The sequence below is a fragment of the Equus asinus genome, chromosome 17 (assembly GCF_041296235.1).
Source record: "Equus asinus isolate D_3611 breed Donkey chromosome 17, EquAss-T2T_v2, whole genome shotgun sequence".
Lineage (NCBI taxonomy): Eukaryota > Metazoa > Chordata > Mammalia > Perissodactyla > Equidae > Equus > Equus asinus.
Window position 1 is genome coordinate 38,107,824 of NC_091806.1, and position 19,989 is coordinate 38,127,812.

The 19,989-nt window shown below is 39.6% G+C and overlaps 1 long non-coding RNA gene across 2 annotated transcripts; it reads right to left on the bottom strand.

The window, feature by feature from the left end:
• Window positions 1-1,941: 1,941 nt before the first annotated feature.
• LOC139040792 (uncharacterized) lies at window positions 1,942-19,923 on the bottom strand. Of its 2 annotated transcripts, none has more exons than XR_011495102.1 (5): window positions 19,031-19,923; window positions 13,050-13,392; window positions 10,626-11,641; window positions 8,073-8,187; window positions 1,942-7,232 (listed from the first exon to the last, which is right to left on the bottom strand). It is a non-coding gene; the product is annotated as an uncharacterized lncRNA (long non-coding RNA). The 2 variants fall into 2 exon arrangements; XR_011495101.1 differs by having other exon boundaries at window positions 7,334-8,187.
• Between the last annotated feature and the right edge of the window lie 66 nt (window positions 19,924-19,989).

The following is a 19,989-nucleotide window of genomic DNA, read 5'->3' on the forward strand; positions in this document are numbered from 1 at the left end:
AGACATTAACATTTTTCTTATATTATATTCACATATAGATATAGTTACTGTCTGGAATTTTTTTTTAAAGGTAAGATTGTTGGGTTTTTATTTCCTATGAGAGGAAGATTGGCCCTGAGCTAACATCTGTTGCCAATCTTCTCCCTTTTTTTTTCTCCCCAAAGCCCCAGTACATAGTTGTATATCCTAGTTGTAGGTCATTCTAGTCCCTCTGTGTGGGATGCTGCCACGGCATGGCATGATGAGCAGTGTGTAGGTCCGCGCCTAGGATCCAAACCAGCGAACCCCAGGCAGCCAAAGCAGAGTGCACTAACTTAACCACCTGGCCACGGGGCCGGCCCCTAGGATTTCTATTTTCATGATTTTATCTTCAGTCTATTTCAGTGCCAGTAACAAACAATTTGTATTATTTAAAGTATTTCGATTTTCATTACTGATAGTACAGTCTTCACTCCAGCTTTTATCTTTTATGAAAGGCTTTTGGCTAACTATGCCCATTCCATATGAACTTTAAATTATTGTCACGTTCCACAAGGGACTATTTTTGGAAGTGAATTACATTTAAAATAAAATTTGGAATAATTGACGTCCAGAAATATGTCTCTGTAGTCAAGTCTCTTTTTATGTTCTGTAATAAAAAATGTGTATCTTTCCTCATATAAGTCCTTTATGATGAGGATTTTTAGGCTGCTTAATTTTAAAACGGTTTATGACGAGGATTTTTAGGCTGGTTAATTTTAAAACTGCAGATGAGAATCAGGCTCCGAGGAGTGGAATTTGCTTGCCCTTTGATCAGAGACAATTGCATTTGTGAAGGAAATCTCCATGCCTCCCTCTCTGCACCAGGAGGAAGGGGGGATGGCCTTATCTCTGGAAACTCTTAATGGGGAAGGCAAGGACTTAAGTCGTTTACTGTCTGGCAACCTCATGTAACTGACCCCCCACCCCAAAATCCTCCTTTGTCTTTAGTTGAAGATAATATTTGAGCGGTGACTTCTGCCATTTACTCAATCCGGTTTGATTCTTATCTAAAAGTTGTGGGAGCGCCCAATGGCCGGACCCTACCGGCACTGGTACCATTTTAACTTTTTTTTCTTTGTCTCGTGGAGAGATGACTCACATACCTATGCCTTAAATTTAGCCCTAACCCTCAACTCGGGGAGCAGCAGGAGCTCTCTGACTGCCCGTGGGTCCTGTCCCCACGCACCAGCTCTGCCTGCCCACGGGTCCTGTCCCCATGCCAGCGGGGGCAGCAGCAGCGGCTCTGCCTGCCCGTGGGCTCTGTCCCCATGCCAGCGGGGGCAGCAGAGGCAGCAGCAGGAGCTCTGACTGCCCGTGGGTCCTGTCCCCACGCACCAGCTCTGCCTGCCCATGGGTCCTGTCCCCATGCCAGCGGGGGCAGCAGCAGAAGCTCTGACTGCCCATGGGTCCTGTCCCCATGCTATTCTATACTATTCTCTAAATAAAAGAGCACTACTGCCAGATCTTGAGAGTCTAAGAAATCTTTCTTTCGACTCCTCGGCTCACTGACCCCGCATCACTTTACACTTCAGGTTAAGAGAATTACTGATTATTTAACATTTTTGTTGCAATGTGAACAAAACATATTCACTTCAGATTTTTAATCTGGTTATTGACAATATAAAAATTTATAAATTTTCATTGGGCTTGAATTTTTTTAATTGTGAAAACAAATATTTACATTATCTTTTTCCACTTTACCACAATGTGATTAGTGAATGTGACCTGATTTTTATAAATTTAATGAGGTTTTCTTTGGGATGAAAATGCGGTCAATTGTTGTCAAAGTGCCAGGTAACCTTAAAAAATATGTTTCCTTTATACTGGTTCATTCAAGCATTTTATTATTCACATCATTTTTTTTTGTACATTTCTCAAACCTTACAAGATATGTTAAAAAGGCTCATGGCTATTGTATTTTTGTTAGTTTCTCCTATGCCTAGGCCAATTTTTCATTACTTGTATATCATGTAATTTGGTCATAAAGATTCTCCACAATGTAACATCATTACAAACGAGACCCGTTGTCATATTTAAGAATTTTCTTTAGACTTTTCATTGTCTGATATTAATATTGCATCCTTTGTCCTTTTATTTTGCATTTTCTGACCTGTCTTTGCCTCTCCTTACCCTCACACACCCTACTATATAGGGACTTTAGGAAATACAATTGAGATTTTGTCACCACACTGCTAAAATTCCCCCATGGCTGCTTATTACCTCCCTGACAAATCTCAATGCCTCAGGGGGCATTCAGAGCCCTGGGCATCCAGGATCTTGCCTTTCTCCCGGTTGGGTCTCTCACTTCTCACTCTGTGATAGAATCATAACAAAATGCTCCAAGTCCTCCAACAGGACCCGAGCCTTTGCCCACACTGATCCTCCTGCCTACAATGCATATGGCCACAGCATCTGCTCTTCTTTAAAAGCACCATCTAAGTGTCCTTGAAAAGCCTGCTTTTTCCGTTGTTTAACCGACTTCTCCCACCTTCACTCTCTCAGGATGCTCTCTACACACTGCATTCAAGGGCAACGACAATATCTTGTTCATAAGGTTTTGCTAGTCTCTAGCATAACACTGGCACATGGTGGGCACCTCATAAATACTGGCTGAATAAGAGAATTAATTGTGTATGGTAGCTCATGTGGAATAGTAACTTAGGATGGCTTGGTAGGACAAAAATGTATGATTCTGCTCATGTATACTGTAACTGGCATTTAGTGATGAGGATTTTTAGGCTGCTTAATTTTAAAACAGTTTATGATGAGGATTTTTAGGCTGGTTAATTTTAAAACTGCAGATGAGAATCAGGCTCCGAGGAGTGGAATTTGCTTGCCCTTTGATCAGAGACAATTGCATTTGTGAAGGAAATCTCCATGCCTCCCTCTCTGCACCAGGAGGAAGGGGGGATGGCCTTATCTCTGGAAACTCTTAATGGGGAAGGCAAGGACTTAAGTCGTTTACTGTCTGGCAACCTCATGTAACTGACCCCCCACCCCAAAATCCTCCTTTGTCTTTAGTTGAAGATAATATTTGAGCGGTGACTTCTGCCATTTACTCAATCCGGTTTGATTCTTATCTAAAAGTTGTGGGAGCGCCCAATGGCCGGACCCTACCGGCACTGGTACCATTTTAACTTTTTTTCCTTTGTCTTGTAAAGAGATGACTCACGTACCCATGCCTTAAATTTAGCCCTAACCCTCAACTCGGGGCAGCAGCAGGAGCTCTGACTGCCCGTGGGTCCTGTCCCCACGCACCAGCTCTGCCTGCCCATGGGTCCTGTCCCCATGCCAGCGGGGGCAGCAGCAGCGGCTCTGCCTGCCGATGGGCTCTGTCCCCATGCCAGCGGGGGCAGCAGAAGCGGCGGCAGCAGAAGCTCTGACTGCCCATGCGTCCTGTCCCCATGCTATTCTATACTATTCTCTAAGTAAAAGAGCACTACTGCCAGATCTTGAGAGTCTAAAAAATCTTTCTTTCGACTCCTCGGCTCACCGACCCCACATCATTTCGGACTTTCTGAATTCATATTTGTTGGATGAAAGTTGACTGGATGAACAGTGGTATGACCATCTGCCAAAGGCCAAATATCCAGCCTCTGTGGAGTAGAGAGGACGAGCGGTGGCCTGTTTTCAGGCACACCTTCACCCATAGAACAAACTGTCATCTCCTTAAGCGATGAATGAAGTGATGGATAAAATCATTTGAATTTGGAACAAGAGCAAAATAAGACAAAGCAGCAATTGTAGGCAGTGTACTTACTTGGTATCAGTCCTAGACGTCATATTAACACACTTCTTTTGCACAATCAAGTGAAAAATAATAACATTAAGTGTTACAACCTGTGATGTGATTCCTCAGCTGAGTATCAGTTTTCCACAGCCTAGAAAAATCTGCCAGTCTCAGGATCTATAAGTGGGAGCCAGAATTCCTGGTGGGAGGGGAGCCCAATTTTTTCACTTGTTTGTTCTGGAGAAGAAACAATTTTATCGCCTCCTTATAACTCCTTTTCCCATTTCTTTCCTCAAGAACGGCTTGGTTTCTTTTCCTCTCCTCATTTTCTATCCTTCATTTCTAGGGCCCAGAGTACAGAATTTAGACAATTTACCTATCTGAATTGGAGAAACAAAGGTCTCTGTGACAGTAAACATGTCATTTTTGTGTTTCTCAATGCAAAGGGGGGAGCACATTATTTATCACATAAAGAAAGTTTGATACAAATGCACAAAAATGAAGACTATCTAATTAGATTAAGATATTCTAGACCCAAAGAAATATTGCACTGATATTAAAGTTAGAGGCAGTATTGATGAAGAGTTGATACAGCCATGGTAAAATCTTTATGCCATCACTTTAAGGGAAAAACTAGCATACAAAATTGTATTTACACATTGGTTAACAACTATGAGAGGAAACCTATGGCTCTGTGGCAGACGGGTGATCTTAGAGTGTGTGCATTCGTAAACATTTCCTCTGCTGGAGTCCCTCCCTCTATCTCCCATCCCACGTGCACACATTTCTACTATGAGCTAATCCTTTTGGGAGGACCACCAACTAGGCCAGAGTCTTAGGGGTAGGCTTACAAAGAAAAGAAGTTGAGAGAGAGAGTTAAATTTCTGCTCTACACCATTCACTTCTCTCTGATCCATCTTCTTCACAGAGGCTCTGTGGCTCTTACTCTTGTGAGGTTTTCTGTCTGGTACAGAAAGAGCTCTCAGGCCCTATTTTCCTTACACCTCACACTCATGACTGACGGAAGCAGAGTCATATTATGTGTTCCCAACCATTCATATCCTAGACATTTAGATTTTATACCCAGGGCCCTTTTCCTTCTTATATTTTATAAATAGGAAAATTTATTTCTCTTTCTATTAAAAAAAAAAGTGGGGCTGGGCTGGTGGTATAGTGGTTAAGTTTGGCATACTCTGCTTTGGCAGCCTGGATTCATGGGTTCGGATCTCAGGCACGGCCCTACACCACTCATCAAGCCATGTTGGGGTGGCAACCCACATACAAAATAGAGGAAGACTGGCACAGATGTTACCTCAGGGCCAATCTTCCTCAAGTTAAAAAGAGGAAAATTGGCAACAGGCATTAGCTCAGGGCCAATCTTCTTCACCAAAAAAAAAAAAAAAAAGTTCATGAAATTTTTCCAAGAAAACAGATAAGTTGCTAGAGGAGGCTAGACAGTGTGAAGAAGAGGGAAGAAACAGTGGAGAAAGGGCTGCCATGGGTAAATAAGATTCTGGTAAGAAACTGCCTTGAGAAAGTTTCATTCCGTGTGCTCTGATGAAATCATGCCCTCCCTCCCCCACCATTTTGCTGACATTTTAAGAGACTTAAAGATTTGCATTGTTCTCAATGCTCAGATGGTAAGACTGTTATATGCATTCTTTGCTCCACCAAGGAGAACAAGAAGGCCTAGATGTATTCAAGTAATATTTGAAGGGCTCCTTTTTGAGATTTAGTATCTAAGCAGCAAGGCTAGTTGTACCTCCAATTAAACTACCAATCATAACTAAGCTAGTAGTCACTCTCACCAAGAACACATATTTTTCACACAATCATTTGGCTTAACTGTGTCATATATAAAATGTTACTGGGTTTTTTTTTGTGACTTAATCTAAGAATCTTCCTATTATGTGTTTTTTACATTTACAAATATTGACATAAGAGACATGTTTCCACCTAATATACACTATTTCATGTCAGTTTCTGACCTTATTTTTGTGTGTGTCTGTTTTAATTGGGCAATTTATGCTTGGAACTTCTACTGCCAGGAATTCATTCTATGCATATATTTGCATAAGAAAACGATGCATACAATGATAATGTGTCATGAGCTTTTCAATTAATACAATTAAAACTTAACCACCTTCTTTAAAACTAAACAAAATTTATAGGCTTACGTATCCAAAAAGGACAGAGTCAGGGCAAAGTTCAGACAAGATTAGAACAGCAGTTTATGATGTCACGGAGCCTGCAGCCCAAATTCTTGGCTCTACTGTCTGTGGCGTTTTGGCTTCATCCTCAGGCTGATTCCCTGCTGTTAACAAAAATGTCTACATCGAGAACAGGCCTTGCATCCACATACTAGCCCATAGTTGGGAAGAACAGTGCTTTTGTCTGAAGTTTCAGAACTACTGAGAATCAATCTGACTGAACCACGTTAGGTCACGTGTCCGCACTGAATGGATCACTGCCGTGGGAGTGGGGGATGACTTAGCCCAGAACCAGAGCTGAAGAAGGGGGTGGAGTCTGTTCCTCAGAACTACCGGGATCCCCAAACAGAAGTCGTAGATTGTTGGGAGAGGAACACAGAAACAACAAGTTTGTGGTGCAGTTCACTCCTCTGGCTATTCCTCATGCAAGTACATTTTTCTTCTGATACACACTTCCACCAAGGATCACAGCTCCATGACATGCACTCAGCTTTTCCCAAAAGGAAGTCAAGTCAAAATCTCCTCCAATGAACACCGCATAAGAATATCACGGGAGCTTGGTCCAAACGGTGACACGTGCTCCTTGGTCAGACAGTTCATTTATTCGCAGTTCTATTCTCCAGGAAGATTTCCTTGGTCCATTGTCTTCCAAAGCCACAGTGAGGATGAGAACTGGAGAAAACGCAGCTTCTAGGAGCTCCCTTACCATTTGGTACAAATTTGAAGGCCTGGATGGCAAGCCTGCAATTGCTTAATCCATAGGGAAATTCTCAGGTCTTCCAATAAGGAATTAAAAAGCAGTTTTAATATAAAAATTCATTTAAAATTTTTCAATTTCTCTTTGGCTTGTCATTTTTTATTATGTTAGGCCATGTTGTCCAATATAGCTCCCAAAATGGTACATAATAAATTCAAATGATGAGAGAAAATTTTTTAATTCTACATTATCAACAGTAGAATTATGCTGCAGTGTTTGATGTAAACCTTCTTTCATTATCAAATTCCCAAGGAAAAATTTAAAAAGTTAAACCCCTTTGGGGCTGGTCTAGTGGCGTAGTGGTTAAATTTGTGTGCTTCGCTTCAGTAGCCCAGGGTTTGCGGGTTCGGATCTGGGCATGGACAGACACACTTCTCATTAAGCTATGCTATGGCAAGTGTCCCACATGCAACATAGAGGAAGATTGGCATGGATATTAACTCATGACAATCTTCCTCAAGCAAAAAGAGTAAGATTGGAAATAGATGTTGGCTCAGCACCAATCTTCCTCACCCTAAAAAAAACAAAAACAAAAACAGTTAAACCCCTTTACCCTGGATGTTAAAAAAAAGTCCAAAAGTCACCTTACCACATTTTCTTATTTCACTAACTCACCCAGAGATGTCTCCCTCAGATTCTGTGTAACGTCGGGGATTTAGCAGCATTCCAACTTTTCTCAGCTCCACATTTACAAAATATAGAAAAGAAGCCAAAAACAAGCCCCTTGAACAGTTTCCCCAAGGAAAATTAGGTTTCCAGAACCCCATAATTAACCTACAACTATAACATGTTTCCAAATACCAAGCAGTAACTCAGGAGGATCCGAAGGAAGGAGGGTAGATGGAGGAAAAGAAACCTTGCTTTTCATCCTCAAGGATGCCAATCAATTCCAGTTTTTGAAGATCAATGATGTGTGAATTTAAAACTAGTTAAAATTGAATTTGAGTATCTTTTCATGCTGTCTTCATGGTGGGGTGATGAAGAAACCTGTGTGTGCACACTGCTGTCTCTCTGAGAGAGCAGCCTTTCAGCAATTACAGTACTGTATTAATCAGAGTTGTCCAGAGAAAAAGAACCAATACAATATAGAGATTAGATAGAGATAGAGATAGAGTCATGCATGGCATAATGATGTTTTGGTCAATGACAGACTGCATATACAAATGGTGGTCCCATAAGATTAGTACCACATAGCTTGTGTGTATAGCAGGTTATACTACCTAGGTTTGTGCAAGTATACTCTATGATGTCTGCACAACAGAACTGCCTAACGATGCATTTCTCAGAATGTATCCTTGTTGTTAAGCAACGCATGACTATACATATAAGAGATTTGTTATAGCGGTTAGCTCACGTGGTTATGGACACCAAGAAGTCCCATGATCTGCCGCCTGCATGCTGGAGAACTGGAAAGCTGGTAGTGTAATTCAGTTCTAGTCCAAAGGCTTGAGAGTCAAGAGTGCCAATGTCTGAGAGCAGGATAAGACGGATGTCTCAGCTCAAGGAGGGAAAACCAATTCACCCTTCCTCTGCCTTTTTGTTCTATTCAGGCCCTCAACAGATTGAATGATGCCCAGCCTCATCAGGGAGGGCCATCTTCTTTACCCAGTCAGCCGATTCAAATTCAAACATTATCTCTTCTGGAGACACCCTCACAGGTACACCCAGGAATGTTTTACCATCTCTCTGGGCATCCCTTAGCCCAGTCAAGTTGACCCACGAAATTAACCATCACAGGTACTTTGCATAGTTTAGAACTTTGGTGGCTTCTCTGTACCAAGTCACTCTGGAGGTACTTATGTCTCATTCAGCTTATTCAAAACCTCTTGATGTCTGTTTCCTCTCTGGTTTCTGTGTTCCTGTCGCCCTCATGCTGCATCGAATATGAGAACTCTCTGGGAATACAGTCCTTTGGCTGGAATCACTTAGGCCTACAAAACCAGCACCCAGGTGAAGGTTTTCCCTTGTCCTCACTCTAATTTCAGGCAAAGAATCTCTCAGAGAAATTCTGACTAAAGCTTCTATCTATACCTGTGAAGCTAGAACACCCAAGAGTCTAAAGACGGCCATTTCCTCTGCCAAAGGGCTCCATTCTAGAACCTAGCTTTTCCTCCGCTTTTAAATCCACAGGCCTTCAGTGTGGCACTTCACACATAAATACTATGGTACCTCAAAGTAGCAGAAATATTTCTTTTCTCTGCAGCATTTTTTTTCTACAGGAATCACATATGACGCTAATATTCTATTTCCTTCTGTAGGTTTCCTACTCTCTGAAAGACTCAGTTGAGCTACTAAGAATTCATCTGCTTCTTAAATTGGCCCATTCCCTTATCTATTGATGAAAAGTTGATGTTGTTCATTGATTAGACTATATTCTATTTTCCTTTTCCTTGTTTGTGACCTGGGCATTTTGTTCTCCTAACGTACTCCCTACATTGAGTCTTTAAGACTCTCAATGTCCCAGAAGCATCCACCATTCAAACAAGGCTTGTTCACCTCGTCACCCAGTATTATATGAACCACCTAAGAGATATAATTCCATTTTATCAACTTCTAACCAAGAATGAACTCAGTTGATTGTTGACTTGCAGCCACCCAATCAAGGCTGCAACAGACACCTCAGTCTCCCCAAATGCTGGCTTTTACTTATTTTTTAAAGTTTCTAGTCTCTGGATACATATTTTGGGGGAATTGAGGGACTACTAAATAACACCTCTTTCTTCTCACCTCAGCTAATACTCAGATGAAAACCAAAATATCACTTTATTCCTGATAAGCTGAAAGGAAAGCATTCCTTCAGTTCGAGACCAAATGTAATTAAATCGATGTTCCCAAACAGTCACTGGCAGAGCTGGGCCACCCTAGGCCTCTCCCCTAAGATGAGGCACCTCCCACCCCAGAAGGGGAAGAGCAGAGCAGACTTAGTGCTTTCCAGTGGGCAGACTGGCTCCAGAAAGAGAGAAGAAACTCAGAGGAGCTAAGCTGTCCAAACCCAACGCCTAGTTCCAAGTTCTAGTTGAACTAGTTCCTAGTTCTGTGATTATGTTCATCCCTCCTTCCCTGAAAAGGAGCGGGTGAAGGAGTAGGGAGAAGGTGTGTTTCTCTATGGGAAGTTCCCCCACAGGAAACGTGAAGCCAGAGAAAGGAAGTTCCCTCCTAACTGTGGAGACATCTGGGGAAGGAGAAAAGGGGAGGAGGTGGAAGCTTCAGAGATCCCTCTGACATTTCATTTCTGAGGGCGGAAAGGGTGAATCTAAATAAATACAGAAGACAAATCCTGAAAATGCTTGAATCTCTTGGGCAAATATGCACATATCAGTTTTATTATTTTTATATTTTATCTATATTTCCAAAATTTTACAATTAATATGTAAATGTTAAAAATTATTCTCAAACACTTATCATCCTACCATTGTATAAAGCAGAGAGCTGATCTTTTCAGAAGCAATACAAGAAAAAAAAGTCTCAAAAAAGAGAGCTATAAGTACCCTATGAAGCACAGATCTATTTAATTACTGTTTAAGGTACCATTTTTACACAACTATACAGCTTATTAGAGCTCCTGAGTGGCATATATATATGTGAAATTGATATATATATGAACTATATAGATATATATATGAATATATATGTATGTGTATATATAGAGATATATATATGAACTATATAGATATAAAAAATATATTTAAATATAATATATTATATATATTATATACATTACATATATAATATATAAATTATATGTATAATATATTATATATACTATATTATTTAATATAAACATATAATATATATGTATGTATATATGTATTATATATTTATATTAAATAATATATTATTTATTATATATGATTATATATATTAAATATATATCATATTTAATATATAAGTATAAAAATATATATACTTTTTGCTTAATCTTCTTTCTTCTTCTCTTCTCTCTGTGTTTCAATGCAGCCCCTCAAACAATATTGAGTACTCTTTTCACTTCCAGAACTGAAGGGAGGGAAAGTTTCCAGCCTAAGAGATACTTTATATTAACCAAGCAGTAGATTTCCTCTCAAACAAATTGAAAGTAACTGGAAGATAAATCTCATAAAAACATATCAAGTTTCCATTTCCCAATAGTTATACACCACCATGTATTCCTTTCCCTCCTCACCCCACGTTTAGGTACCATGAATGTTTTTTGTAAACTTGGGAGACAAAGACCGAAGTCTCTGACTCATGCAGTGACCAGTAGGTGACATTCTACTGTGACCTCCAAGGTTAGCACTAGTGGCAGAGCTGCCGCTGGCTTGGAACATTTATTCTTTTGCTTTTCTTTTTTTTGTGTGAGGAAGATTGGCCCTCAGCTAACATCCGTTGCCAGTCTTCCTCATTTTGCCTGAGGAAGATTGTCTCTGAGCTAACATATGTGCCTATCTTCCTCTATTTTATGTGGGATGCCGCCACAGCGTGGCTTGACAAGTGGTGCTAGGTCCGTGCCCAGGATCCAAGCCTGTGAACCCTGGGCCGCCGAAGCAGAGCATGTGAACTTAACCACTATGCCACTGGGCTGGCCCCCGATTTATTCTTATTTTTATTTTTAAGGGCAGAAGCAAAGGAAGTCCCCACATCCACTCATGGAAAATAAAAATTACAATTTCCACTGCAGCCGCCAGAAGCCACGGCAGAGAGGCTACTGTGTGGGCAAGTCCTGTTCTGGAGCTTAAGGTCACTGACCTCAGCATTGCCACAAGTGGAACTTATCTGCCCCTGGAGCTCAGGGTCAGTGTGGGCTCAGAGAGTCACGCACGTCTAACCCTGCAGATAAGATGCCTGGGCACTTTCCCTCAAGAAGCCTCACCATTTACTTCCTCAAACACAAAATATTTGGTCTCCAGCAAGTCCCTTCACTTCTCAGTGTCTTCCTCTGTTTGTCTGCAAAATAGGGAGAGTTACACATATAATAGCACCAGATGCTAATAGGATGAGAAGAAATATGTCAAACACTTAGAACAGTGACTTGGCACAGTGCCATTTCATTAGTACGCATGCATTTCCTTTTCCTCATCTTCTATTTCTCCCTGCCTTGCTTTGCTGGACAATAAAGCTAGTCCACCCTTCTAGAGCCTGTCTCCTTTATTTTCTCCAAAGAATCCATTCTCCCCCTTCCCCCACACCACCACACAATCACACACAGGTCCACCCAAGTGACTTTCTGGTACCAGTCCGGCTAGACCAAACAGAAAGAAAAGCACTAGAAGGTGGAAATTTTACATCTTAATTCTTCATACCTTAGATAATGCTAAATGTTCCACCTTCCTTCTGACGGTTGCACTTTCAACGCATACACAATACCACCACATATGAGCATGCAGGGGGAACACAGCACAGATCTAAGAGACGACATTCACTTTTGCAACCATCATGAATTTCTGCACTTTTTACAATCGTCCAGCAGATGACAGCAAAGGATCCTCAGGAAGGGCAGCTTTTTCTAATTCAGCCTCAGAAGGCATTGTAAAATCTGAAGTTAAAGTGTCCATCTGGACATAACAGGACTTACGTGGGCAGGAGACTGCTCAGTTCCATCTGAGGCCAAGAGACAATAGATAACACAGTGTCATTGCAAGGGTAGGGCGGTGGGAGGGAACAGGAACAGGCAAGGAACAGGTCATCTTTAGATTAGAATCTAGACCAACAGAAGATTTTTTTTTCGGGGAAGGAGTATTTTATTATCAATATATTTAGAATTGCTTACACGTGGATGATAAAAGGCAGATGGCAGTTCTGCTATTGTTTTAAAAGTTTCTACAGACAATGCTTCCCCTATTGCCTGCACCTGGAGGGACTGCCCCTGTTCTTGATTTGCCATGGAGTTGACAATTGCTTTCAGTTTACAAAATGAAATGCCATTCACCCAAGCAGAAATTACAAGAGAGTTAGCCAAAAACCGTTCTCTCAACTAGCCTATAAAAGAAGTTTAAAGACTAAGTTGGAACCCAGAGAATTTTGCTAGAAACAGAATATTCCTTGAGAGCTTTATTGGAGAATTCCATTGGAAGAAAACTGTTGAAGTTCTGTGGGGTTATCTCCTTCCTCCCTCTGTTGGAGAAGGAAGGAAGATCTTTCCCCTCGTCTCTAAGCTCAGAGACAGAGGCTAGAATGGGACCATGTGGGGAGCTTAATGTAGATCTTCACAGTTTGGGGAAGATGGTAGACTTAAGTCTAACACGCTCTGAGGAACCGAAAGCCTAAGGCTGGGGCTTTCGACTCTGATGGCCAGCGTATTTACCTATTGCTGCATAGCAAATTGCCACAACCTTAGAGGTTTAAAATAACTTACCTTTATTATCTCACAGTTTCAATGGGTCAGGACTCTGGGTATGGCTTAATGGGGTTCTTTGCTTCATGGTCTCACAAGGCTGCAATCAAGGTGTTGGCAGGGTTTGGTCTCATCCGAGGCTTGGCTGAAGAAGGATCCACTTTCAAGTCTCCACTGTTGGTGACAAAATCCAATTCTTTGCAGTTATGGGACAAAGAGCCCCATTTTCCTGCTAGGTGTTGGCTGGAGGTCTTTGTAGGCTGTTGGCCAGAGTTAGCTGGCCTGTTGGCTATAAGCAGGCTGTTCCTAAAGGCTGCTTGCAGTTCCTTGCCACATGGAGCTCCCCAACATAGCTGCTTGGTCCCTCAAAACCAGCAAGGGAGAGAGAGAGAGAGACACCAGTAAGACAGATGCTACAGTCTTCTGCAATATAATCGTGGAATCACATACACATAATCACATACATCTTGTCACTCTTGCCATATTCTATTCATTCAAAGCAAGCCACAGCTCTTGCCTATACTCAAGGGGAAACAATAACAAATGGGCATGAACACCAGGAGGCAGGAATCATGAGACAGATACGAAGTCTGTCTGCCATAGCTACGCAAGAGTAGGTTGGATTGGGATGACCTGTCCTTCTACAGGTAAACCATGTGGAAGAGATTCCATGGGTGGTCTTAGAGCTTGCTCCAAAAGGACATCAGGAGGGAGCAAGCAGACCTTGAAGGGAATGAGGCTGGAGATTTTCTGATGGACACCCAGGGATGGGACCTAGGAGGAATCCTGAGCAACCAGCTGAATAAGTGCATTAAAATACTGAGAGAACCACAGCCAATGAATCCCAGTGATGGAGCCGCAAAACACTCAACCCCTACCAGCCTGACATCAAGTTGGGAAAGTACCAGTCAAGGAAGACATTTTCTAGTCCTCAACTCTTCTCATTCCTGCCCTTGATTCTGCAAGGATCAGAAATCCCTCTTAGTGAGCTAGGGAAGATGGTTAGAAAAAGACAGCACACTTTCCTGCCTCCCATGATAGGCATCCTGTCTAAGGCAGACCCAAACTGATGGAAGGAAGAAGTTTTCACTATAAATGACAGTTGAGTTTTGATTCTTACACAAGACTGAACATTATAATTACTGAAACGATCAGAGAATCCTCACTCACTGACAGTAACTTACCTTAGATTTTAAATAAGAAGCTGAAGAGAACTAGCCCCACTGAGGATGTTTGGAAAGGACAGTTGTGGGAAAAGAAAGAGGTAGGTTTCTTCGAGTTTTATGAGTCCCACTTATTCAAGTACAAGTTACAAAGATTTTGAAAACCCAAATAGAAAAAGCACTATATTATTTTTGTGTTCTCCATATCGCATATACTCAAGCTTTAGGAATTGAGCTATTAAATTTCTTAACACTGTGTGGTGCTCCTTAAAGAAGAATTGGGATTTTTTCAAGTGCTCAATCTTAGAAAAAGTGCACTATCCCCAAATTCTATAATTAAAGAACCATAACTGTAAACCAGTTGTAATATTATTTGCTTAATTAACTCACTTTTTCTACTTAAATAAATGAATTTAAAAATAAAAAATGTCATCGCTGTACATTTTTTGTGGAGTATTATTTGTGATAGTAAAAGGTAACCGCAAATAAATGTAATTTAATGTAAAAAATCATTACATTTTAAAACAAATAATTAAGAAATATCTGTAACAATAAATCTAGTTGATTATTTAATGACAAGAATTAATGTGATTATTATTGGTTAAGTGCTGAAGGGACTTTCTCTGAATACCACTTACTTAAAATGAAGATGACTTTCATATCAATAAGGTAATTGTCACTTTTAAAAATTTAACCAATATTAAGAATCTCAAATCACAGGTGTATTGAATCAGAAGGTTCATAAAATTTTAATCCCATTATCTGAAATTTTGACACGTCAAAGAGTAAAATAAATAACACTTGAGCTTACAAAAAATGAATCAATAAATAAAGCCGAGTTTATGTGTTTATTTATGTACCTAGTGAGGAAACAACCCAGAGGAGGAAATTCATTAAGTATTCACTGAGTGGGGAAAGTCAGGGGTTTTCCAACTGGTAAGCAAGACATTTCATACTGGTTATGTAAACTGAAAACTAACCCTCTGCATGGGAAAAAATGAGTTGTTTAAAACAAGTCCTGCTATTCAAATTTTATAATTATTTATCAGCTTCAGTGGGTTGAAAAGGTTGTAATGAGACACAACACTCAGTTTTGATTAATTTCCTACCAATATTTACCTTTTACACTCAAAATTAATTGCTATCCAAAATCATAGCAAAAAATTAATGAACAAATTTTGGTCTTTAAAATGCCGTTAAAATTTAATATAGGTGTGTGTGTGTTTAAAAATAAAATATAAAATTCTTCCAAATGCATTTTAATAACATCTGCAATGTGCTGGTAAAATGGCTCCATATCCATTCACTGCTACTATCTAGGGTTTAAGAAAATACTTTAGAAGAAATCTTATCAAGTGTTAAATGTATCATTTCATAATTTTGCAAATATTTTCGCTAAATCTTCAAATGAAATATGCAAAGAATCCTGCTGCCCAAGATGAAGACACACCTCAATAGAAATTATCTTGCAAATTCAACACTAATTATAAATAGATAAGTTGCCTCTTCATTAACCTGTCTCCCTATCATTCTTGCAAAAGGGTGGTGACTTTATTCAGGATTGGTACAGTGCACAGCTGAGAGACAATATTTTCCAGCCTTCATGGTGGATAGAAATGGCAATGCGATATGGTTCTGGCCGAGGAGACCTAAGAAGAATTTTGCAAGAGTTTCTTGAGAACGTGTCAATTTCTTATTTAGGTGCTTCACCTCCCCTTCATATCTTTCTTCTTCTTCCTACAGGGAAGGAGGATGGAAAGCCTATAATGCAGCATCCAGCTACCATACAGTTCCCATGAGGATGAAAGCCCACATTATGGATAGCTGAGCAAAAAGACTGACGGAGTTCAAAACATTGATGATATCATGTATCTTCTTCATTAGTTCTAGACAGCCTCTCCAGACTTCTTGGATAAGCCTAATTTCCTAAGCTTTGGTATTCAGGGATTATTGGCATTGAATTAAATTCAATGTCTGACAGACTAATATAAGCATTTCTAGAAAGAATAAAAATAGTTTTTACAAGTGAGCAAATAAACCTCAAGATATCCTAATGTGAAAAGTGAGGTTCAAAATGTTTCTTCACTATGAATTACCTCTATATCTCTTCCCACACTTTTGGAGGCACCATCGTTTAATGTTATAGTTGGAATGGCTTTAGAAAGCCTCTGGTTTTGTTCATTCCTAGCATTTAATGGATGGAGAAGCTGGGCTACAGAGTTATGATTTTGATACAGAGTTCCTAATTCCACGACCAGTGCTGTTTCTTACATGCTGTGTTGACTACAGAGGTCCATGTCCCCTATTCTCTTCCACTTATTGTTTATACTCTACAGAACTATTAATATCTCAGGGAAGCAAGGTTAGTTAATAATGGAACATGTGTCAGTAACTCAAAAATGGGCTCATTCTCGAAGACAAGAGTGACAGCATTACACTAGTTTGGATTCTTAGAGTCTCATAAATGCTTTTACCGATAATTGCATCAAAATATCTTACAGTGACTCTGGACCTAAGTGGATCACAGGTGTAGGTGATTATCTTCAAATGCAATTGTTGGAGAGACCACAGATTTAGCTAGTAAATTGCCTGTGCTAGGGATAGGGAGATCCCAGTTTGTTTTTTGTGAAGCTTTCATGTATGGAAAATGCAATGGGTTTAGAGTATGAAGAACAGGATTCAGTTTCTAGCTTGTACAATTACTAGCTGTGTGAATAATCACACGAAAATTTTGGCAACAATATTATTTGTGTTGTATTTTGTTGGGGGTGGGGATTGCTTGCATATATATTTGTGTCAGTATTTTTTACGTCTTTTTGGTTCTGCTGGTCTCTGTGTGTCTACCTATGTCTATACTGCTCACATCAGCCCAGGTAGATTCTTTAGCCATCGACTAGACATTGGCTTCCCGTTTGTTCACTGCACGTACAAAAATGTAGAGTAATCATGTGTGTGACTTTGTCATGCTTCCAGAACTTCTGGTTCAAAATAAACAGATCTTCCTCAACATGAACGGAGAACCCACCCAGTGTCACCAGAATGATCTCGTGAAGATATGTGGGTAGGAGACACTCTCCTGTGCTGTGGATAGTGAGATGACCTACAAAGAATTAAAGAAATAAAACTCCTAATCGAATAATGTTGTGCTTTTTTTTCTCCTTAGTGGTATAAGAGTTATACCCAGAGGAATAAACAAATGTAAGGAAAGGAAAAGGAATTTTTACCTATTTCTAGAGGGAAAGGAACATGATTATAAAGGCTCTCAAATTTAAAGGAGTTCTATTTGATTTCTGGAGACTTCAAAGAGCTTGTACAAATTTATAATAATAGGTATTAGGGACTCAGGAAAAGAGGAAAAAAACAAAGTGTGCAGAAAGGAACAATGCCGTTTTAGTTAAGGGAAGTAGATAGCGATCTGGTGAAGATAAGAAACAAAGAAACACTCATTGGTATCAGGCCAGTTTTAAGAAATCCTTTTGTGTTAAGCCCCTTTTTAACAGATGTTAACAATAGAAGTTTATAACAGCGTTAATAGTACTTGGTTTGAAAAAAAACCTATGTGCCAAATTGACTTAACTCTCCTAATTATGGCAAATTCTTGGAACAGATTGCTTAGTTCAATTGAGTTTTAAAGACAGTGGTCTGTCCTCTTCCCAAATTTATCACAGAATAAAAAACCACCGGGGCCTGTCAGTATTTTTATGTTTAAAGAGTTCAATGATGTTAGTAAGGATTGGGAATCGATTTAATTGAAGCCTCCTAAGATTCCTTACATATCTTCTAAGTCAGATAAATGATCCCTCTTCACTCTAAACATTTTAAATTATGCAAATGTAAGCAATCGTGTTAAACTAAATTGGATTGTAATGACTAAAGCCTTAATCAGAATGGACTCTTTTACATTCAGACAAGTACTAGAAATTGTGTGTATGTGCCTTTACTCCACTTTCACTAGTTAATTAAATTTTGAGTGGCCATTTTTCTCTGACAAGTTTTTAATATTGAGTTCTTTAGCACTAATTTAAAATGTAATTACAAGGGCCTTACTTTAAGAGAGTAGTCTTATATTAAACACAAGGAATTAATGAGTAATCTTGATTAACATGAGCATTTTTAAGGAAATTAAAATTCACAGACACAAAGAAAGCAAAAGCCACCATACTACAGTTTTTGTGCCTATATTCAACATTTTTGTTCCTCACAGCATTCTAATTAGAGGGTAAAATCAATTTAGAAAAACCATTGTCATATGATTGATAAAATGTCTCATAATTTAGAAGCAAAATGCAATGTTCTAAATAATATTATCTAAATATATTTAATATTAATGTGTATGTATAAGATATGTTAAAATTAACATATTTTTACAAGAAGATTATTGAGAAAACAGAGAGGATAGATCTGGTAATCCAGATGGCAAAGATTTGCCTCACCTGATGCAAACTGCAACCAAGTTTTCATGAAAAAAATCTTTATTTTTATGATTGCATAAATGAGATCCAGATTGTTAACTGCTAATTTTTCAAAGGGAGGTGTACTGTAAACAGACAAACCACAATTGCTCAATAATGTGCATAGATTCCCTACAGTCTTCTTTGTTCTTATTTTCAGACCACAAATCATGAAACGCTTCTATATAAAGGATAGCATGAAATAAAGCCTTTTAGTTTTAGTAAATATACTTTGCCTTTCCATCTGAAAATGCAGAAAAACCTGCAGCATGACCTGGTGAGAAAAGTTGAGTCCTCATTTTAAACAGCATTAGTATTATAATTTCACCGTCCCTGTAGTCAGACTCCCAGTTTCAGCTTAAGTATGCTGGCAATCTTTGATACTCACTGCAGCATCCCCGTCTTCACCTACGTCTTCACCTCCAGGTTATTCCTCCTCTTCTCCTTCCAGCCATTTTACAAGTGGTTCACTTTGACAGCAATTTGTTTAGTAGTTCTCTTGAGCCCTAACTTCTTAGATACCTTTCCCAAGGAGCTGATGATAACCTCTTCTTCCAAAAGCCCTGTGACCTGTTTCTCCTTCAAAATACTTAGAATGTTAAAGACCAGTCTGACCTTGAAGAATTGCTACTATATACTTCCAAACCTGAAGGAACTCCTGAGCCTTTTGTCATTACTGTGTCAAACTGTAGAAAATAGCATTGGTATTTCTTAATTTCCTCTCTAATCTTATCATTTAAAAAACGAAACAACAAACTCCTGTCAAAACAAGAGAACCCGTCATGGCTTTTATACCCAGTTTTTCTGCTCCTGCAACAATTTCTTTGTCAAAAGAATCTAAAAACCCTCTTCCTTTTTTCTTATAAAAAAATAAAGCAAGGTATTGATCTGCTCTTCAGCTGTCCTTTCAGCACCATCAGTTGTCAAAATGTTTGTATGATCGTCAATTTCCTCCTTGGAGCTGCCTCGGCTCTGTCATCCTTCTCATGGTCCTTCTCCTCATGTTCCTTGTGCATGACAACTGGCTGCCTTCTGAAATGGCAGTGTTGTCTCGCAGCTGGATACAGAGCAGTTCTCTTTGTCTTTGCCGTGTCTAGTTTCTTTTCTTCTTCTTTTCTCCCGTGCCACTGTCACCAAATACACAGAGTTTACAATTTGTTTCAGGCGTGCTTCCATAACTACGGGACTTCCAAGCATTGCCTGTGGTTTCCAGCTTGGGAATGACATCCAAAACAGCTTCAGGATTCTCACATTGGGCCAGAGAACAAATTTTTCAATAAATCCGTCAACATATGTCCAATCCTATTCACCTCATGAGATCTATTTAAATGACATTCTTAACATCAA